The sequence below is a fragment of the Alligator sinensis genome, unplaced genomic scaffold, assembly GCF_000455745.1.
Source record: "Alligator sinensis unplaced genomic scaffold, ASM45574v1 scaffold824_1, whole genome shotgun sequence".
Classification (NCBI taxonomy): Eukaryota; Metazoa; Chordata; order Crocodylia; family Alligatoridae; genus Alligator; species Alligator sinensis.
In genome coordinates, this window is record NW_005842463.1 from 1,151,538 (window position 1) to 1,175,017 (window position 23,480).

The 23,480-nt window shown below is 41.3% G+C and overlaps 2 long non-coding RNA genes across 2 annotated transcripts in view; one reads left to right on the plus strand and one right to left on the minus strand.

Annotated features, from left to right (window-relative positions):
* Positions 1–1,680: 1,680 nt before the first annotated feature.
* LOC112551440 lies at positions 1,681–5,153 on the plus strand. The gene is made up of 3 exons (XR_003095753.1): positions 1,681–2,325; positions 2,438–2,513; positions 2,904–5,153. It is a non-coding gene; the product is annotated as an uncharacterized LOC112551440 (long non-coding RNA).
* A 16,040-nt stretch (positions 5,154–21,193) lies between these two features.
* Positions 21,194–23,480, minus strand: part of LOC112551441 — a 57,784-nt gene continuing 55,497 nt past the window's right edge. The window contains exon 5 of the long non-coding RNA XR_003095756.1: positions 21,194–22,048. This is a non-coding gene — a long non-coding RNA (uncharacterized LOC112551441). The remainder of the gene's footprint in view (positions 22,049–23,480) is intronic.

Consider the following 23,480-nt stretch of genomic DNA (forward strand, 5'->3'; position numbering starts at 1 on the left):
GGCCGAGGAGGGCGAGCAGCAGCGGCAAGGCCAGGCGGAGAGGTCCCATGCTGCAGGAGGCTTGTGGAGGCGGAGGCTCTGGGTGCACCGAGGGAGGCAGAGGCAGAGGCGCTGTGAGGCTGTAGCGAGCCACCCGCCTGCTTTTATGGGCCGGCGGCGGCGGGCCGAGCCAATGGGCTGAATGGGAGCCCTCCACAAACAGGGACATTCCTGACATTCCTCCCCACCTTCCTGCCTCATCAACTCGCACCGGATTGATCCTGACCCCTTGACACGCCGCATTCCTCCTGTCTGCCAAAGCTGGCACGCTCCCGCGCACAGAAAGGGCGCTGTCTTTCCACCGCCACATGGGAGTTTGGGGTTTTTTACTCCCCCCCACTCCCTCGTGCCAGTCTCCCCCCCCACACACACTGCCCGTGCGCACCGGATCACAGAAGCAGCAGCAGGGATGGAAAGGGACCTCCAGAGGTCAGCTAGTCCCTGCCTGAGGCAGGATCAGCCCCAGCCAAACTGTCCCATAGGACCCATAACCTCTCTGACTAACTACCCCCAAGCCTGAGAACGCAAGACCTCACAGCGCAGCCTGCCACAGGGAAAGCAAAGCAACCACCCCAGCCCATGTCATAGACAAGCAGGGCTGGAAGGGACCCCAGAGGTCACCTAGTCCAACCCCCTGCCTGAGGCAGGATCAGCCCCAGCCAAACTGCCTCATAGGATCCACGAATTCTTCAGCTAACTACCCTCAAACCTGACACAGTGCAAGACCTAATACCCCAACCTGCCACAGGAAAAGCAGGGCAACCGTGACAGTCAACACCATAGAAAAGTAGGGTTGGAAGGGACCCCAGAAGTCATCTCATCTACCCCCCTGTTTCAGGCAGGATCAGCCTCCAGCCAAACTGCCCCATAGGATCCATAAACTCTTCAGCTGACTACCCCCAAACCTGACACAGCACAAGACCTAACACCTCAACCTGCCACAGGGAAAGCAGGGCAACCACCCCAGCCCACAAGGAGGGATGGAAGGGACCCCAGAGGTCATCTAGTCCAAGCCCCCGCTAGAGGCAGGATCAGCCCTAGCCAAATTGTCCCACAGGATCCATAAACTCTTCACCTAGCTACTCGCAAGCCTGACACAGCACAAGACCTAACACCCTAGCCTGCCACACAGAAAGCAGGGCAACTGTGACAGTCAGCATCACAGAGAAGCAGGGCTGGAAGGGACCCCAGAGGTCATCTAGTCCACTGCTTCTCAACCTTTTTTTGTACCAGGACTCATTTGTAAACATCGATGGCCGGTCCCGACCCAGTGCCCCTCACTCCTGACCTGCTGCTCCCTACCCCTAGTCCCCCAGTGTGTGGGGCAGGGGATGGGTGTGCGGGATGGGTGGGTGCATGGGGAAGGGGGGACCCCAAGCAGCCTCTCACAGTCTGGACCTCTGCCAGCCTGCAAGGGAAAACCACAGTTTTCCACGTTTTTCTCCTTTAAAGGAGAATCCATTTAAAAATTTTGTTCGCAAACCTTTCATATATTCTTACAACCCACTTTTGGGTTGCGACCCATGGGTTGTTGTCCAACCCCCTCCTGGCCTGAGGCAGGATCACCCTGAGCCAAACCATCCCATAGACAAACAGGGCTGGAAGCTCATCTAGTTTAACCCCCTACATGAGGCAGGATCAGCCCTAGCCAAACCATCCCATATGATCCACAAACTCTTCACAAATTATCCTCAAGCCTGACACAACACAAGGCATAACACCCAAAACTACCACAGGTAAAACAAGGGACTACAGCAATCAATGTTGTAGGCAAGCAGGGCTGGAAGGGACCTCCAGAGGTCTAGTCCAACCCCATGCCAGAGGCACCTAGCCTGCAAAGGTGCTTACCCCCCCAGCCAGGGCCCAGAGCTACCCCAAGCCAAGAAGGTCCCCCCTCAACACATCAAGGAAAGGAATACTTAGTTTCCTTCATGCTTGCTCTTTGTTTTGGCCTGACGTGACTTTCTGGCCACTTTGGGCTGTACCCACCTTCACAGAACATCAGTGCCGTGAAGGGACATTTGACGAGCAAGCTAGCAACCACTAGGAGTCCCAAACCAGGCGAGATTCAACACAAATATAGACGGACAGGATGCACTGGAACCACAGCTACCTCCAGCCCTGCTGACAAGAAAGGAGCTGTTCTTAAACCCACAGGAGCTTAAAAGAAACTGCATGCCAACTCTGTGGGCACTATATTCTTCCCTGCAGAAGAAGAGAAGCTTGTGCAAGGGGGCTGTTAATAACCCAGAGGATTACAACTACCCTTATCTGAAGCACTGTAAAGTAAGAGGGGACTCAGCTGCCTAAGTAAATGGCAATTGTTATTAATGGCGTTTGACTTCTTCCAGAGCTGACTGGTTGTCTGCAATTTAAAAATGAACCTTTGATTTTTCAGGGCAGCTTCCAATATTCTCTTCTTCAGGGAAACACACTCTTTAATTGTTCCAGAGAAACATCATCATCCAGAGTAGGTAGGGATCTCTTGTTTGACTGAACATTAATGCTGCGACAGGCAGCCTGTGCAGGTTGGGGGAGGGTAGAGAGGTTGTGGGGATGGTTGCTAGGAACAACCACGGGAATTCTGTATTTTTCTTTCTTTTTTTTACTTTTTTTCCTCTTGACAAGAAAATACAGGACACCAGACTTTTCAAAAGGTGGATCACTATCTGCTGACTTCATTCCAGAGTGGGAAACGGACTGTCTTAGACTTAGACACATTTTTTAACATGGGGTACTGGTTTTTGAACAGCATTTTTTTACTACCTAAAAAGGCATAATTACATCATGAGGACTGGCTGTAAATTGACTTGGTGTACTACTGAATCATACTGAATATTTGTAATGTGTTCCTTTCCTAATAGATGCTCTCTATGAATAGAAAGAAGTGCCTGTTTACTCTGAAATATTTGGCCCAATGAAGAGAGTCTGGGGAATGGAAGAAGTGGCTATTATTTTCCCACTGCGTGTGTGCAGCTGTCATGTGTAAGCAACACAATCTAAGCACATCTCTGCTTCCTAATCTTGCTGATTATCCCTTCTAAGATGACAAAAAACATGGCTTGCCACCAGAATCTGTAATTCCTGAACATCTTGCTCCTTATTACACAGCCAGAGATAACTTCTGTTTTTATTTATTTTAGCAGAAAGGATGGCTTCCCAAGGAGGCATCATTTGTCTATGCAGTGATGTCATCTTGTTTGACCTCTGCTTTAATCCAGGGAATGCCTGCATGTTGACTTCTGACCTGTTTAAGTATGCTTGTGTTTAAAAGGACAGATAGACTTAATACATCTTGTTGGGCAAACTGAAGTGTTGATGGTGGTTATTTTTAAAGATATTTACATGTAACCGCTCCTCCATCTGACATTTTCACACTGTGATACACCAATATGTTTTTTGCTGTCTAAGTATATCTCAAAGGCTCTCATTTAAAAATCTAAAACACTATGTTACACAGCAAAAGTTTATTTGTATCCTATCTACACTAGTCTTTGCCTGATAGCTACGGCTATGCCATTTCTTCTACTGAAAATTGAATTTTTCAGAAACTTTATAACTTGGCCAGAAAAAAAAAATTCCAGAGGAATACTTATGGTAAATAACACATGTTCCCAAACTTAAGAGGCCTCCCAAATCCGTATTTACCTGACAGACCATGATGGTCCCAGTGCTGAGTAAATAATATGCATACCAAACTATGTATAACATGCATACCAAAATGCAAATGTAACCAGGTAAACAGAATGCCTTTTAAAAATGACTAAATATGGTAGAAAATCAGCAGAGAGAAAAAGAGAGTCTCTAAAAATGTTTTATAATTTTCCATGTAAGAATACTTTCTTTACAGGGAAGCAGTTTTATTAAACAAAAGCTTAAGACATGCATTGATGGACAAAAAATGTTTAAAAGTAACAAACTATCACAAAGCCAGGAAATCCAAAGTTAAAGGCTAAGTCTCTTCTTAAGTCTCATCATACTGCAAACCAAATATACCAATCCTCATCTTGTTATTTCTCTGAGAAAACTGACTTAAGGAGGAGTTGTTCTGCCCGCAGGCCTGATTCTGGCCTTAAAATGCTGTAAAGTGGGAGTAAACCCCTGGAGGTCAAAGGCATTTAAAAGGCATAAATGGGATCAGCATCAGACCTTGTGGGATTTGGCTTTGTGTTGTCCTTACACTGTAATAAATGACTCATCAAATGTTGTGGGTGTATGTGTGCGGGAGCTGAGGTAAATGGAAAGCAGAGTTAGTTCTTTTATAACACTGTCCTTCATTCTCCTATCCTCATAGACTGACAGCATCTTAGAGACATCCTGGAGTTGATGTATAAAATAGTTAAAATGCACTGATTTTGACTTATATGCAGGTGTTTATATAGCAAATGCTTTTTAGACAGTATATTTTTTCTGAATTAGGAATTCACTACATTGGCAGCACAGACCTGTTTACACAGCTATATACGGTATGTGTGTGTCTACATCGGCTTTGGTTGGTACAGTTCCTTTGGTTAAGTCTTGTAAAATGTACAGGTGTGGATATGCTGCATTCCTTCCCTTATGTTTTTCCTTCTTTTTTTTCATTTCTCCCAAAAAAGTCACTTGATCAGGTATCAGACATACTGAAAACCTGGCAAGACTACAGGAAAGTGGCTAGACTTGGAGTGTTTGTGTACTTAAAGAAAGAATCTTGCACATTTTCAACTTTCAGTCGCAGATATTTTCTTATAAGAGCAATTGGAGGTTTGAACCAGCCCTCAAAGCGGAAATCAAAAGCTCCCAGAGAAACATACCCAAGGAATGTGAATCTGCTCCAAAAACCATACGCAATGCACACACAGTACTGTCAGCCTTATAGGAAGTCTGGCCGTATATGGACATCTGTACCCTAAGCTATTTATCAACCTGATGGTCTTGTAGTTGGCTGCAGATATTTCTAGCTTGCCTTAGGTTTAACAACGTTCATTAATTCCCCTCCCCAAAAGCTCACCAGAATGTCTTTTAAAAATCATAATAAACATTACCTTAAAATGCTAAGAGTACTAGTTAAACTTATATTAATGTGTATTTGCTCAAAATAAAGACTGCAAGCAAGATCTGCTGTGTTAGCTGTGAAAACGAAGTGGAAATGAAGTAAGGATAAAAAAGTATTTGCTTTATCTTGAATTTGCTCCCCTTGTTTTTATATTTTTTAAGAATGTTTGGCATCTCATTCAGTATATTCAGAGGTATAGAAAAGTCCCTGTATGGGATAATGAATGCTACTGATACAGACACATTTTTCTTAGCATCTGCAAGTAAATTAGGGAAGGGAGAGAAAATAAAGAGAAGACACCATTTTACTTTTCCTGAGAACTGCCAAATGGATTTTCCATGGTTTCCATCTAGTTTGCAAAATTTGTAGTGCTATATAGTATCGTGTGCCAGATCTTCACTTGGTGTAAGTTGTCTGTAGTGGAGCTACGCCAGTTTATACTACCTAATCCAACCATCTGATTTTACTTGCTAAAGGGCAGTAAGTTTTCTTAGAAGTGTACTAGAAGAAAGAGATTGGGTGGTGTAGGGATTGGGTTATGATAATTATTTGGTTCAAATCCAATACAAGTTGCTTGAGGTACAGAGTCAAACTCTCTTCTAGCATCAACTGGTACATCTCCATTGAGCTTAAAATTATCAGTGTAGAATTTGGTCTCAAAAACTTATCTATATGACATTTTAGGAAATAAAGTATTGTTCATTAGATAAAATAAAATTAGAACATAATATGCAATTACTTGTTCCTGGGTCTCTCACATATTCTAATAATAGATATGCATTAAGGGCATGTTTTTATTGTTTTTAGGGCTCCCTCTACACATGCAGATAAAGATGTTATGGGATCTACACTCACGCCTCTTGCTGTCCCATATGTGGGTTCTCTGAGCATTTCCATGGCTGTGAGACTGCAAATGATGCAGTTGAAGCACCCTTGAACTTGGGACCTCACAGCTTCAGGGGTGCATGGAGCACCTCCACAACTAGGACACCATGTCAGGTGTAGCCTCCCTGCTTCAGGGACCCCTGGGACGCCCCCAAGGAGATCCCAGGCTCAGGAGTCCAAATGGCCCCCCACAACTGGGAGGCTCAGTGAGCTGACAGGGCTCCCAGCCACAGAGGCCCCTGGCCACGTGTTCAATTAATGGCATTATAAGAAGCAGCTACAAAGTTATTACACATATTTTATAGCTTATCCTCTTTTTATCACACCATTAATTAAATGAATGTGTGGCCAGGTGACCACTTGAGGCGTGATTAACTGGTTAATCACACCTTAAGTGTAACCTGTAGATGGGGCCTTAGTGTCACTAAAGATACAGATTTAGACTTTTGGTTTAATGCTCTAAGTCAGGATTATTTTTCATGGACACATATGGTCCTTATATGATAAAGTCCTTACTGGAAATCTTAATGAAAATAATCAAAACAGTGTGTAAAACATCCCACAATGAAATGCCATATTAAAATGGAATTTCCCATAACAAGACCCAGGCTTAAATTTTCTGGATTAACCTGAAACATTTTCCATTAAATATTTCAGCAGTGTGGAGAGGTTTATTCATTCACTGCATCAATATAAAACTTAGCAAAGCCCTAAGTGTTTTCAGGGAAACAGAAAGCCCTGAACACAGGTCATAGCATATGAGTAGAGAGAAGTGACTTTCAATCCAAATCCTCATTTTTAACAGAAGTTGTGTGCCCTCTGGCAGTGGTAAATCCAGCGTGTGTAGAGCTGTCTTCACCCAGTTTTGACAATGGTCTTATAGCTATTTTGCACAACCCAAAGGGGAAAAAAAGGTGGAGATAACTGGAGAAAGGATCATTTACCATTAAATACTGTATGTAGGAGGTATCTTTTAATGCCCTTCTCTGAAGGAACCTCTTGGGAGAAAGCTGGTAGACAAGTAGTCTTGAATGGACTGTGCCTAATTTCTGGTGTTTGAACAGCACTGTAGTTGAAGGTGAATGCTTTTGCTTATACAGAAGTCTTGATATCAAGTGGAGGAAATCAGACCATTTTGTTTTAAAATGCATTTGTTTATATTTTCAAAAGTGTGCATATATTCTATTGGGATATAATCAACGGAAAATATGCTAAAAAAGGAATATAAGATGTTAGATAGTGTTCCCATTGACATTTAATTTTTACGTTCACTTCTATTTAAAATATGAAGAATGTTGCATTATGCATCCATTTTCCTACTCCTTTAGTTTTATCCAAATTTTTGGTTTTGAATCACTTATTTTGGTATTAGTAAAAGTCCTTGTAAAGTTTAATAAAAATAATACGATATAATAGTATCAAAATATGTTTTTTGAGACTTTTAAGGTCATTTTACTGCTCATCATATCTAGAACATTATGAATTTCTTTTACTAGAATGCAGACAGGGTGATCCCATATATGCTTGTGTGATTTGTTTATTTAAATAAAAGCCAAAATGTTCAAACAGCGTTCCTAAACATAGCTACCCCTGTCCATATTCAGTTGTGTAAACAGTTTCACTTTCAAGAAATTTCCAGAAAACACTTTTGAAGTGCGCCACTTGAACTGAGTAATAAAGAGCCATCAAGTCATTCTGAACCACCCATCATCATCTCAGTCATTCTTCTGTCCTGTTCTGCACTGAATTTTTTATGGTGTCACCATTGAAAATGAAGAAAACCCTTTGGAAGAATTGATGGCTTGACAGTTCTGCTGTGCTGCTCGGGCAGGAATTTGAGGAGTTGTGCCTGAGAGCATCCGATTAATGTGTAATGACAATTTTTATTAGAAACCTGTAAGCAGAACCTACTGGGTGAACTGTATGTAGGTGTATGTGGGATCATTTTTGTATGGACTACATCCCTGTTTCTACACCACTGATTGAACAACGTTTTTGACTGAAAACCATTGTTGCCCTACATCCAGTACTCTCTTTTTTCTTGTATTCTGTTTTTAACAAACACAACACAAAGGAAAAGTATATGAAGAACCTTTAAGTGAAATGATAGATGGGGCCAGCCTTTGTAATTTTGAACTCTCAGTTTAGGATAGTCTTTGTAATAATGTAGGAAATTTCAGCTTCTGAAAAATACAGAGCCTTAGAACCCAAGGTTTGAAAAGGACTGCAAAGGTCATTCTAGTCCAAGCTCCCAAACAGATTCAGGATACTTTATTCTGAAACCTTCCCAGACAAAGGCATTTTGCAAAGGAGTACTTCTGAGCACAATTTAAAGCATCAGCTATTTATCAAAAGCTGATAATGTATCCTGGACTGTACACAGAAATACATTCCTTGCCTTGTAGATTTTAAGGAAAACATAAATAGGCTAGAATTGCATTCATAAAGCCCTAAAATGTTATGGTACCAAGTTTTTAAGTAGAACACCTTTTCCTGTTAAGTAAAGCCTGCTGGGTCACTGTTGTCAATCCATAAATTTTAAATGAACTCTCTGAAACTGACTTAGTGCAGCCTTTTTACTACAAGGCTCAAAACTTTGCAACCCATTCCATCTGGGAACCCAACCTGGAGAACTCTAAAGCATACATGATCTGGCTAGATTAAGTCTTTTAATTAATAATGGGATTAAAATAGCAGCAGGGTGTGATGATTTGTATATTTTTTAATTGCTGTGAAAGGGTTAGATACCAAGGAAAGTGGGGAATAGGAATATTTACATCCATCTGTGTAAGTAATATACATTATATGTGCATATCTGGTTTATAATATTTTCATGTTTGGTTTTAAATGAATGCCCAGCTCATGTTATCTTTATGAATGATAGCTCTGTTAGTTGTCAGTGGACGTGTCTACATGAGACATTGCACAGTAGCTCGATACCTCTGTGCAGCAGCTTGTTATTACTGTGCAGTACTGTCATCAGGCACAAATCATAACATGACACTACTGCACAGTAGTAATGAGCTACTGCACAGTAAGCATCATTAGGCAACCATGCTGGGATGCTACTGCACATTAACACTGGTTACTGTGCAGTCATTTAGTACTTGGTTATGGCAGTACTAAATGACTGTGCAGTAACAACTGTGTAGTGGGCAGCTTGTATAGATTCACCCAGTATGTTTGTGGCTACCTATGATACCTGGTTATCCACATCATTTAAAGAACCACCTGAAAATCGCCTTAATTTAACAGTGAAAATGAATTTGTTTTCAATTGGTTTGTTTTATAACTAGGAATATTTTTGTTGGGAACGTTCATTAGGGTCTGGATCTTGGCTGCCTTTAAAATGGTGTCTCTTTCTGCTTTTGCTTTCCATGTGAGGTGGTGGAGTGGGCCTATCCTAGATTTCTATATTTACGATTGTGAGTAGAGTGTTTTCAGTGAAGGCCCAGTCTCTGGAATGTATTTCGCTTCTGACACAGCCTGAGTGAATTGACCTTGGTATAATAGGGGCAAGGATGTTCTGTTTACTCAGACCTTCCTGACGCAGTAGACGAGTTAGATTATTGTGTGGGTGTCTAAATTGTAAGTATGCTTAGACATTGAGAGGCAAATTATATTGACTGGTCAATAAATGAACCTAATGACTGTAATATATTAGCATCTTATTTCAAAGACCGCTTAATTTTCAGGAAAATGGTTCCAGATGGTTCAGTTGCCAGCATCACCGGCTGGTTTCTCAGTTAGTGATCTGTGGTATGTGCACTGTGTAAATACAACTATACAAGTGACGCAGATGAGGAAACTAAGGTATAGCCTAGGGTGGCCAAAGATATGCTATTGTGGCTTCCTTATTGACCTACAGATGTATGTGAAATTTAACAACTAAAGAATCAGGTAACAAAATGTCTTATAATCATAACCCCACCAGTGTCTCTGGAAATTTGCCGTTAGACAGTTTGTCACATGCAGATGAAGAAAGTAGAGTTCAGGAGAAATGTATTTTGAGGAAAAGGAGGGAAGTGAAACATGAGGCATATTTTTTAGATATCTTAATTTCCTTTGATAATTACTGGGTTTCCATTTTAAATGCATTATACATTAGTGGTCTAGAAGACTAGTGTTCACACTAGTGTTAGTACAGACGCAGGGTGCCCTTAATATAGTGAGCATAAAAACAGTTGTAAAAATAGTAGCACCAAATTGTTTTGGACTTACACTACTGCATTTAAAAAAAAAATGTTAATGAGCTATAAGTAGAAACAAGACTAACCTTCACAGTTTGGGATCTGTAATTTTAACAATACACAAGGCTCTTTGGTTCTTTCAGTTTTTTGACCTTGGTAGAAAAAAGGAATCACTTGTTAAGTTCAAGGTTGTTTGGGCATTTGTTTGACACCAGTTGCTAGTAGAAGAGATTCCTTCTGATGGAGCATATGTAAAACAATACAGGGAAAAAATACCTGAACTCAGTTATGTTATTTTTTGTCAATTAAACTGTGATTGCTCTGGCCTTATTTGTTGACATCTTCTATTATTATCTTACCTAACATTTGCAAAGTGCTCAACATATTTATCTGCAGTTTAGACAGTAATGAATTAATCCTCACAGTACCTCTGTTACTTAGGAACACCGGGATGCAAACTGCTTTTTACAAACTTGAAGTTAGTTTTAAAGTCTTATGCAATGTGGCTGCATCTGTCTTCAGAGGATTTTGGAAATTAATGGGTATCTGTACCTGGGAAGTCCTTGGAAACAGCTGTCTTATTTCACTGGTCCACCTTCAATGAAAGATCAGGAAGGTCATCCATGTATTTTTTTTCCTTGTAAATAACTTATAAATAGTGATAGTGTTATACATGACTTTCTCTGTGTGCCTTGAATTTCTTTTCTCTTTTTTTTCTTTGCCATCAGGCTGCCACAGGGGGGAGTATATGTTTGGAAAGGGCTGGGCAGTATAGGGAGCTATTTACTGGCTGTACTGTAATATATTAGAAAATGGATTACATTATGAAAACCAGATTGAAAGAAAGAACACATATGCTAGAAATTAAAGGGTTCATTGGAAGATAGAGATGGAAGGCGTGTGCACCTGAGAAAAGCTATAAAAATAGTGCATCATGATCAGCATCTCATGTTTCTGATCCCTTCCCACTAGCTTTTCTACATGTTTAAGGGAAGTTCAGTTCAGTTATTTGCTTTGCTCTAGCAGAACATGATGACGTGCAGGGGTTGCACAGCTCTAGCTTAGCAAAATCCATGTCAGTCTGACAGAAATCTTTTCCAATATTTGCTAATGATGAAAAAATGCTCAGGAGCTTAAAAAAGCCTAAGACCGTGGTGCTGGAACTTTGCTGACTCGATAAGAAAGGATTGTACTTTCAGGCCTATTAGGGTGGGGAAATCCACTCCACCTACATAAAGCATGAGTATTCAGTCTCTTAATGGGTGGAGTGCAGAGGGCTGGGGAAGTGAAATCCATCCCCAAGCCTACAGCCAGCATGTGGGTTTACTACACACTCCTTCATTTGACCACAGCTGCTATTCCAGCTAGACTAGTAACTGGCAGCTGCAAATCTGTGTTCTGTTTGTTGGGCCCTGTATAGCTTTGAGGATAAGGTGAATGAAAAAGATATAATTATGGGTGTGTGAATACAGCAGATGAAAGCTAGGAACTGGGAGAGAAACAGGCTTTGAAGTGAATGGGGGTCCATGCCCCCACCCAAACCCAACCTTTCCTCTCTTTGTAAATGTGTTGGTGGAATTCACAATCTAGCAATCTTGATTGTAGGTAAAAAAATTGAGACTAAATTGTTTTTTATAAATGCTGTTCTGACCAGATTTTAGCAATGTAAAAAGGAATACTAAGGTACCTTCCCCACATAAATTCCACCAATCAAGGTACAAAATTGTAGATTGACAACAATCTAGGGAGGGGGGAGGAGGGAGGAGACAGAAGGGAATGGTTGAGAGAAGACAAATTAAAGGGAGAGTTAAAAGACTCAATATAGACATCATGTAAGGTGATTGATTTAAGATCAGAGATAACCTACAATGCCTTCTACAAACCTCTTTTACAGAATATTGTGTTTAAGTAACTGAATTTCCAGAATGAAGAGGAAAGTATCACAAGGAGGTCTTTCATTTCATTATCTGACTTAATGACAAAATAAAAAAGAACAAACTCTTCAGATACAAGTCTTTTAAACTCTTTGGTATATTTTGGGTTCATAATCCTATCTAACTAACCCCTAACTATCATTGAAAAAGTTTCAGATAGAGAAGTTAACTTTTCCTGCATATTGAAAAAGCACTTCTGCAGCCATCACTAGCTTCCCTTTTGAAGAAAGAGAAGGATGAACCAGCATCCTGATGACACCAAAGGAAGTTTTAGGAAGATTGTGTTTATATGTTGACATTTAAGTGCACTGAAATTCTCCTATGTTTAGTTGACGCATAGCAAGTATTTTACATAACAAAGAAACTGACAGATGAATTAAAATCACAAAAAAATTATAAGATCTTAACAGCGATTTCATACATTACAAGCTTACACTACTGACACAGTTTCTGTAGAAATACGGCTTCTGCTAATTAGAGCTAAAAATAGAATCACAAAAAAAGAAAAATGGAACTGTAATGCAGAACAGCTATGGAAGCTTTATATTGGCTATCCCAGCTGATCCGAATGACAAAGTTCCTAGAGTGAATGCAGAAGAAAAACAGCTGAAATGCTGATGATGAACTGTTGGGCTAGTTTCCTTTCTAGAGAAGTTCAAATTAAAGCTCCATATTTCCATCCCAAATCTTTATTTGCAGAGATGATGTGTCATAATTCATTGAACCACCTGTATGGAACTGAAAAACATGGACAAGTTGCATTCTGAATTCTGCACCATGAGGGTTAGCTGTCTGTACCAGGATGGCTGAGTAGTTAAGGTGTTGGATTTAAGATCCAATAGACATATATCTGCTTGGGTTCAAGCCCCATTCCTAGTAACCTATTTTCCTCAAGGAAAAACTAAGAAAGTGATTCTTCTGCTTTACTCAGCATTGGTGAGACTGCAGCTAGAGTACTGCGTCCAGGTCTGGGTACCACACTTTAACAAAAAGGTGGTAAAGCTTGAGAAAGTCCAGAGAAGAGTCAGATCAGAGACTTGCATGGCAAGCCATACAAGGAGAGGCTGAGGGGCCTGGGACTTTTCAGCCTAAAAAAGAGAAGGCTGAGAGGGGACTTGGTAGTGGCTTACTGCTACAAGAGGGGAGTACACCAAAGGCTTGGAGAATAACTGTTTACCAGGGCACCCTTGGTGAAAACGAGGAGTAATAGCCACAAACTCCTGGAAGATTGTTTCAGGTTCTACATTAGGAAAAACTTTTTTCACAGTTAGTGTCCAGACTGTGGAATAAGCTCCCTCCAGAGGTGATGCAATCGCCTACGCTGGAAATCTTCAAGAGGAGACTGGACAGTCACTTTGCTGGTGACAGTCTTTGCTGCCGAGTGCAGGGTGCTGGACCTGGTGATCTTCCACAGTCCCTTCCAGCCTTACAATCTATGAATCTATGAATTCTCCAATTTAAAAGTATTTGCGCTTCTATTTAGTTGTTTGTTTAAATTTTGGATAAGGCTATCTTCTCCAAAATGCCAGCTGGTGAAACTAAGAAATGTATAACACAGACCAGTATGAAAAACAGTTATCAAAGAATAACAATTCTACCTAGCTAGAAGCCCAGACACTGATAAGTGTCTTTTTGCATCTTGCTTATAAAATTGCAATCTTTTCATTGTTCCTTCTCAATGTTTGAAGAATAAATATATTTACAAAGTTGGAAAATACTTTGTATTGTTTCATTAGGATCATAGGAAAGTAGAGCCAGTAGGATACCATGAGATCATCTACTCCAGACCCCTGCTCAAGGCGGGATCATCCCTGACTAAATCATCCTATCCAAGTGTCTGTCCAGTCTGCTCTTGAAAATTTCCAAGGATGGAGATTTCACAGTTTCTTTAGGTTTTTTGTTCTGATTCTTGATGATTCTATCATCAGAAAGTTCCTCCTAATCTACATCCTAAACTTCCTAGGCTGTAGCTTGAGACTATTGCTCCTAGCCCTGTTTTGTACAGCCACCGAACTAGGCCACAGAACTTCATTATATAAAGCTTTTTTTTTTTTTTTAGATTGCTTCACTTTGCTTTTTTTCAGAAAAATTGATAGGTTTATGGTTGAGAAAAGTGAAAACCCTATTTCAGAATTTTGCTTGTGAGAAAGCCTTATGTAGAAGTAGGAGCATAAGAATGGAAATTGAGATTTCTGGTCTACCACTGACTTGCTATTTAACTTTGAACAAATCATTAAACCTACCTCTTCCTCAGTTTGCCATCCGTAAAATGGAAATAAAGATGGATTGTGCAACTTGCAACTTGTGTTACACCTATTTTACCATGCTGGTGATTATTGGGGATAAAAATGAATTACTTTAATTCAATGGAGTTATTAACTGAGCTTGAGTGGTACAAATGTAGATCTCTGGTGCTGGATGCCACATATTCATTTCCTAGACTGAATCCATTATACTCAACACTCATGAATCTGAAGCATAATTTAGTTTTTAACATTATAAATATATTAAGCACTTTATTATGATTCCAGCAACAAATCCTGTATTTGTCCAAATTAGTTGATGAACGGGTAAGGTGTGCAATTTTTTTGTTTTTTAAGACCTGTCACTGCAAATCCTGTCAAAATTGTGTTTATTCAAAATTCCTTCATGAATCCTGCTTCTCTTTCAGAACAACACTGAGTACTAAAATCTTACCACTTAATTATAAAATATATTTTAATATACACAAATAAAAAGCCAAGATAACAAAAAGGTCTGTCATACAGAGTCAAAATATTTACCAGGAGAGTCAAATTACAAAAAGGTTAGCCAGGCAAAGAGCCAAGTTAAACAAAACTCAGAGTGTAATTCCTGGAGTTAATGAACCAATGTTTGAAAGACTTGGAGACAACCAGGGTAGAAATAGCAAGGATCATAGAGAGACAAATTAATTCTAAAATGTTAGATTGCACAATATGGGGATGTACCAGTGAAGTCAATGAGACTTTTGCCGCTTGACTTCACTGAAAATAAGATCAGGGTCTTAGAGGCATTGGCACATAATGATTTCCTATGTTGGTAACAAAAATTTCTAATGAGAAAAGGGAATGCACATTAGTGATGATAGTGATAATGATGATGTTGATGATGTCACGTTTAGGCTAGGGACAGATGTTCAAAAAACCTGAGCCTGAATTGATAACTATAAGTAGTAACTATAGGCCTGTAAGCCTCACCTCAGTGCTCGGGAAGATCTTGGAGAGAATCATCAAGGAGCACATCTGCGGGGGGCCAGCAGGGGAGATCATGCTCAGGGGCAATCAGCATGGGTTCATCAAAGGCGGGTCCTTCCTGACCAACCTGATTGCCTTTTAGGACCAAGTAACTAAATCCTTGGATGATGGTGTTGCCGTGGATGTAGTCTTTCTAGACTTTAAGAAGGCCTTTGACACTGTCTCTCACTCCATCTTCATCAATAAATTAAGCAACTGTGGCATTGATGCCTGCACAGTTGGATGAGTAAAAAATTGGCTGATGGGGCATACCCAGAGAGTAGTGGTGGACTGGTTGTACTCAAACTGGCAAGATGTGAGCAGTGGGGTACCTCAGGGCTCAGTTCTCGGGCCCGCACTGTTTAACAACTTCATCAGTGACTTGGACGAGGGGTTGGAAAGCACGCTGTCCAAGTTTGCTGATGACACTAAAATGTGGGGCGAGGTGGACACACTTGAAGGGAGAGAGAGGCTGCAACTAGATTTAGACAGACTACAAAAGTGGGCAGATGAGAATAGGATGGGGTTCAACGTAGACAAATTCAGGGTGCTGCACCTTGGGAGAAGGAATCCACAGCATACATACAGGCTGGGGAGTTCCCCTCTTGAAAGCACAGAGGCCAAAAGGGATCTTGGAGTCATTATTGACTCCAAGATGAACATGAGCTGCCAATGCCAGACCACAGCCAGCAAGGACAGCCATACCTTATCACGCATCCAAAGGTGCATCTCAAGCCAGTCCAGAGAGGTGATACTCTCCCTCTATGCAACTTTGGTCAGGCCACAGTTGGAGTACTGCGTCCAGTACTGGGCGCCACACTTCAAAAGGGATGTGGCCAGCCTGGAGAGGGTTCAGAGGAGGGCCACCCGCTTGGTGAGAGGGAAGCAGGACAGGCCCTATAAGGAGAGACTGAGAGACTTGAATCTGTTCAGCCTCAGCAAGAGGAGGCTGAGGGGGGACCTGGTGGCTGTCTACAAACACATCAGGAGAGATGAACAGCAAATAGGTAGATCCCTTTTCTCCCCAGCACCACCTGAGGTGACAAGGAACAATGGTAATAAGCTGATGGAGAAGAGGTTTAGGTTAGAGATCAGAAGTCAATATTTTACAGTTAGGCTGGCCAACATCTGGAACTAGCTTCCCAGGGAAGTGGTCCTCGCCTTGGGCATATTCAAGAGGAGGTTGGATGATCACCTGTCTGGGGTCTTGTGAACCCAGCATTCATTCCTGCCTGTGACAGGGGGTCAGGCTAGATGATCTGTTCAGGTCCCTCCTGACCCTAGCTACTATGGAACTATGAACCTATGATTCAGTCTTTGCAGGTTAGTCTAACCTGGCTAAGCTAAATCACTTTGTAACTGTACAGACATCCGAGACATGCAGGCACATGCCTACAGTGGCTCTAGCTGGGGGGCGCTAGAGCAGCTGTCCTTTCCCTTCCACAGTGATGAGCTGAGGGAGGTGTAGCCAGGCCCAGCAAGTCTCCCTGATTAGGGAGGGGTTGACCCCACATCTTCTGACCAGCTGAGCAGGGAATTGATAACAGTGTTTATCACCCCTAACTCAGTGTTTATCATCCCATTAAGAAAACAACAGAGGGAGCTACCTGTTGATTCTGCCTTTGTCCCATCTGCCACAGCATGGACTATAGCCAGCATGTGGTCTGCTAACTAATACACAGACACCTCTCAGCAAGGCAGAGGGGAGGGGGAAATTCCTTCTTAGCTGGAAGTGAGGGGAAGGGGAGGGGGAGGGGAGGGGAGGGGAGGGGGAGCAGCCTGCAGTCTCTGCCAGAGCTCTAGTCAGGGAGCAGAGGGCAGAGGCCAGCCCAGAGAGCATGCCGGGATGCTGGGGGAGTTTGATTTAATGTAAACCAGCAAGGGGTCTGGGACAGACATTGCATAAACTGGTTTGATCCAAATCACTTCAGTTTGATACTATATTCAACCAGGTTTATCTCAAACCAGTTTCAGCCATTTTAAAACTGGTATATATGCACTGAACATCTGTTCTGTTACAGGTTTAAACCAGTTTCTGATCACTTAAACCAGTGTATGTGTCTGTCCCTAGCCTTATTGGGTTTAAATCTCATTGTTACCCATAACTCCAGGAAAACTCATCCATGCTAGATGCTTAGGGCCAGGTCCCAAAAGGACTTAGACATTTGAGACAGATCCCTAAACTATAGACAACACTACTGTCCCTAGACTTTTCTATTGGCTAGCTCTAGGCAGCTCCCTGCTCAGTGCATAGGTTTTTTGCACCATCCTCTGAGGCACCTAGCTCTCCTTATTTTATGCATTCGTTGCTGAAGTGCCTAGATATGGGCTTTGGATCCCATTTCAGTGCACGATTAAGTTTTATTGTGCTTATCATAGAGATGCCCAAGTCCTATTTTTGATTTAGCCCTTTAAATATACAAGTACTAAGCAAAGTGCCATAACTCAGAAGGATAGCAAAGCATCTTTAAAAGGTAGAACAGTTTCTGTTGATGTCTGAAAATAGCAAGCATAAACACTCATGACTTTTAGCATGCTGAATTACAATTCTTCAGAGTTGTCTTTTTCAGTCCCAGCATAATTTACTAAGTAAACTAAGATCAAAGTTTCTAGCTATTAGCTATTTCTGAGTTATGAGCATAAACTTTCCAGTGAGAATATTTGGTAAGGAATGCTTTTTCCCACCTTCATGTAACTATAGGAATAACAGAATATATTTTGCTCAAAACTGCTAAACAAATTTAGTTTAGCCTAAGCATGAAAAACTTCATCTGCTAAGGAATGTCTTTAAGGAAGTGAAAAGCAACATATAGAAGAAATGGAAATGCACAAAGTAAATCCAGATACAAATAATCCAATCTGAATATGTGGAGGAATTTACTCTATAGCTGTATCCCCTCACAGAAAAGTACTCAGCCACAGGGACTGACTAATTTCAGTACCTGTTTCTTTTCACTTCCAAGGCATCATTATAGAGAGAGAAATGTCTGTGAAGTAGTCATGTATTGCTTGGATTTCAGGTCAGTCTGATCAGCGATGCATGCAAGATTTTGGGGTAAAAATTCTTCCCTCATCCCTTGTCAAAACATTTCATTAGTTCATTAGTTTTCCTCACCAACTTGCCATTAATTTTGTCTGCATTTCATTCCCCTGGCTGTTAATTCCTCCACCCTTGTCATCACCCTGAAGCTTCTAATCCAGTACCTTCCTGAACATCAGGGCTAGGGACAGAAATTACACATAAACTGGTATAATTGATCGGAAACCTGTTCAAATCTGTAACACAACAGACATTCAGTGCACATAAGCCACTTTCAAAATGACCAAAACTGGTTTAAGATAAAACTGGAGGGATGTAGTATCATAGTTAACTGATTTCAGTTAAATCAGTGTATTGAACTTCTGTCCCAGATCCCCTCCCCTCCAAGATTCAAGTTAACTCACAGAACCTCAGCATCCCAGGATGCTTTTCACCTCCCCTGAAAACCCCACCTTGAAGGTGGGTGGATTAGCCTTGGTCCAAGCTGTCTGCTCCAGCACCAACCCCCTCGCTTCTGGCCACTTAGAAATATGGCTGCATTTTTGGAATCAAAAGTGAATGTCTGTTCACTTGCTTATTAGATCAATCTATACAGTTTAGACTAACCTGAGAAAATTTAATCGATTCAGTCTTGGGCTTTTTTACTATCTGTACTCATCCCAGATGTTCCCTGACTCACGTGAGTCCACAATATAAAAATAAAAAACTGTAACCTTTCCACCAAGTAAAAAGGTAAAAACGTCAATTCTTCCTTGGAGTTCTGGTTTCTAAGAAACTCTCTTCTGTCTTGAGAATCATTATTCTTCTTATGAGGTTAAATATTCATTCTTCTTATGAGGCTAAATATGTTGAAGCTAAATATTTGCCTCCCTGACCTGCCTCTGCATCCTGGCTGAGCGTGCCAGTGTCACCCTTTGCCTTTTTCTGGCTTAGTGGTTCTCTTCCTGAGATCATCATGGTATTGGAGGTTTTAGTTGCCATAGAATTAATATTTTTGGAATTTTATTTTGGAAAAACTCTGATATGTCAGCTTTTCACAATTCTGGATGAAACAATGTTTGAAATCTTGACATTTTTCATGGGATAGTACACCCATTTTCTGGCCATCTCTAAAAAAACATGCAAAAATACGGCTAGTGTAATGATTTATTCTAAGCTGCTAAGGCCATGATGAGAAAGCATATTTGGAAGAATATTATTGTTTCCATCACTTTAGTTGTTTCCAAACCAAAGCCCATTATTTTGAATAATTTAGAGTATGAAGCCTAAGTAGTGTAATCTAATTTCCTAGATATAAGAGAAGTGACAGCAGCAACCTGCTATATATTAAAGATGCTACCAGTGACTCACTTGGAGATTTTAGCCACATCCAGATGAGCATGGCCATGCAGCATGTGGTGCCACAAACACGTCTGCGGTGCCACATACCACACATTTAGATGTTTTCCATGCTCCAACGGCACCCTATATGCTGCTCCACTTTTCTCCCATAGTTTTTTTTTACTTCTGGGTGTCAAAAAGCCCATGAAAAAGAAGTGGAGCACAACACATACGGGCAGCACGTACCACTCAAAAGAGGCGCCAGGCCGCCCAAATCCATGCTCTGGCTGCTGGCCAGGCATTGCACAGCAGAATCACTGCTGCAGCCCCAGGAGGCCCTCAGGACTCCAGGTAAGGTTGCTGGGGCCAACCCAGTGCAGGCCCCAGTCTCCCCTACTGGACCCCGGGTAACTTGGCACACACCAAAGTGAGTGTGGCACAGGTGTTCCCAGGGACAAGTAGCTGCATCTCAAGGTGCACTGCTGCTACTCGTCCCCTGAGAACCAAATGTCCACACTCATCTGGGCACAGCCTTTGAGTAAGTCATGGAAAGCTCTGTGTACCATGCCCAGAAGTCCCACTTATTTTAACTAAGCCAACATACTTTTCATAGAATCGACTATCAGGAGTCCATTATCTTTTGTTATTGATGAGAGGGGAGGTACAACTGAAAGTGGAATGTCTTATTTTTTATTTATGGTTGAAGCTTCCTTATCTCAACTAGGATTTTGCATTATATGTAACATTTTCCAATCCTTAGGCTTATAGATGGACTTACTGAGGTACAAAGAGATAGGGGACCAATTCTGTGAGACTTCCTAATGAGAAGTGAGGACACTCATGGCGTGTCTACATGTGCATTAAGGCACTTTTCCTAATGTGCATTAAATTTAGGACCTCTAATGTGAGGTACTAAGCAAATGTGCATTAGTTTGCCTTAATGTGCAGTAACAAATGTGCATCGTTTTAAAGTGATGCTTAATGCATGATAGCCTATTTTACTGTTCATTAGCATAATCACATTTTTTACATGATACTTTAATGAGCTGTAAAACAGGCTATTGCGCATTAAAGCCATGTATAGGGGCACCTTCTGTGTTTCATAGTTTCATAGTTGGTAGGGTCGGAAGGGACCTGAGCAGATCATCAAGTCCAACCCCCTGCCATGGCAGGAAAGAGTACTGGGGTCAAATAACCCCAGCGAGGTATTCGTCTAACCTCCTCTTAAAGGCCCCCAGGGTAGGAGCCAGCACCACTTCTCTTGTCTAGAGGTACTTTATATTTCACAGGACTGGATTCTAATCACTATGAAACTGATTCACAATTGCCCTATGCCCGTTTTCCACTTGTAAAAACATGTCTATAAAGCTGACCTAAGTGATGTCTGCCAAGAACCTTCCTTGGTTGGAAAAATTAAAAGAGTCTTATCTCATTTTTAACTGAAGCTTTGCCTATCAGTATTGTCTTAAATCCCATCTTTGTCAATGGTCCTTATCTGTAAGCCACAGAAAATACACAGGATGTTTCCTGACAGCAGAACATAATGTGGATTTAAGTGAAACTATAAAACATCATGGGAATCTTTTTCAGCTTTCCATGTTTTAATTCCTTTCTCTAACCCAGTTTTCATTTTCAAAACTAGTTGGACATGAAAAACATTTGTTTCCCACTTTTGATCCATTTGTTGGAACATTGTCTTCTCACCCTATTTGGATGTTAAGAGCCTCTCTCTTTTTCCATTTCTGGAATAGCCAGGCAAGGCTGAGTGTTTCATGTTCAAACCTTTATAATTTACAGTGTGTTTATTGGTCTCTCACCAACTACAACTTATCTCTTGTATTTCTTCCCCTTTCATTTCAAAGATACTTCCAGACACTGTTATGTAGTTTTTGTCTGCAGAGTATTTCTGTGCTGGCAAATAGAGAAGTTAAAATTACAATCTTAAATCTTCCTAATGGATGTAAACATCCAACCAATTAAATTATAAGGGATTTATATCATTTGTGAAATAGTGAATGGTTGCAGGCTTACTATATACTTTGCAGAGTGTGTAGGGTCTTTTTTTAGCATTAAGCTAGTGCCCCAAATCTACAGGGAACAGTGCTCTACTGTTTAATGTTACAGAAACACATAATAAACCTGGTTCTTGTCCTGAAGAGTTCTCATTCTCAGGTTCTGATTCTGGAGGTTCTGCACGGAGGGGTTTGTAGGATTTGTTGAAACAAAGATGAGGGAACAAAAAAACCAAACATGGAGCACTCTCACTTGCGTATTTATGAGTTTGAAGAATTCAAGTTGGAAGAGGTGGGGAAGGCAAAATATGTGCCATTGTGAGCATCTCTTCAGGGACCCTGTAGACACACACAAAGAATAATGCAGGTAGGAATCAGTAGAGGACTGAGGAGGGGACAAGCCCCACAAGTTTATCAGGAAAGTATAAGACCCAATTGTCATAAGAACCCTGCAGCTTTTATTGATGACTCCTATGACCAGCATAAGAAGTAATTTTGTGTAAATGGAAAACTGAGCTGGTCTACAGAGACCAAATTGGACAATTTAGTGACTATGATAATGTCAGCTGACTGGAAAGATGTAGATGGACTAGATGGCCTTCAAGGTCCTTTCCAACTCTTGTTCTATCTGTTTCTAACTTCTGCACAAATGTAGTATTTCCTATTCCTAACCATCCCAGCTGCACGCCTATCTAGCATTTTTTTGAAAACCTTAAGTGAAGGAGATTCCATAATTTCTTCTTTGAAAACTTCTTTCTAAGATTTGATGCAAATCCATTTTGCCATATATATCCTGTTCTTTGTGACAAGGGAGAACACAGTGTTTCCATCTTCTTTACAGTAGCCTTTCAAATACTTGAAAACTGAGATCTAATCCCTTATAAATTTCCTTTTCTCTAAGCTAAACATATATATTTTTTCAATCCTTCCTTGTAAGGATAACAAGCCTACATCACACTTTTGGAATTTCAGCTGCCTAGCTCTGGGTCTAGTTCCATGAGGGTTCTGTCCATCTGTCCATCTCCTGGTTTGTTCTTGAACCCATCATGATAGTATCTGCGTGCCTCCATAGCTAATTAGAGTACACAGAAACTCATAATGGACTTCATAGAATCTTGCAAACATGTTAGATACCAGTATTGCCATTCTAGAAGGACTTTTTGGGTTTGGCACAGTAAAATGAAATGTGACAAATCAGAATTGTCTAACAAGTATATAACTTGTTTTCTTTCCTTCCTGTGTTCCCTTGAAGGCAAATACAGTTTGGGTGCATTCACTGAAAACAAATCTAAATCTGTCCTCAGTGGGCACATCTACACATGCATTGATTCAGGACCAGTTTACTCATGAGTAAATTACTCATGAGTAAATGCTTCCAGGCAGGCTTCTGCATATGCAGGGAAGCAGGAGAAGATTTGCTGCTAATGGCAGCAAACTGCTAACACTGCTTGGGGCCCTGCAATGGGCCCCTGCCACCACCAGGGGGAGCTCTAATCACCCCCTGTGTGCTAGCCTTGGGCTTGGCAGGGAGCACTGGGCCAGGAGGAAGCTGTCTCCTGGCCAGGGCTGGGAAATCACATCCTGCCCCCAGGGACTGCCGGCTGCCTGCTGTCAGGGTGGGGACAATGTGGCAAATTTACTCATGAATAGTGAGAACAGTTTAGTAAGCTGTGACGGGGGCAATCTCCAAGGCCCAGTCACAGTATCGGCCCACCCACCTGTCTAGGGCAGTCTTCCTGGTCTCTTCTGCCATGCCTTTGTTGTAAAGTAA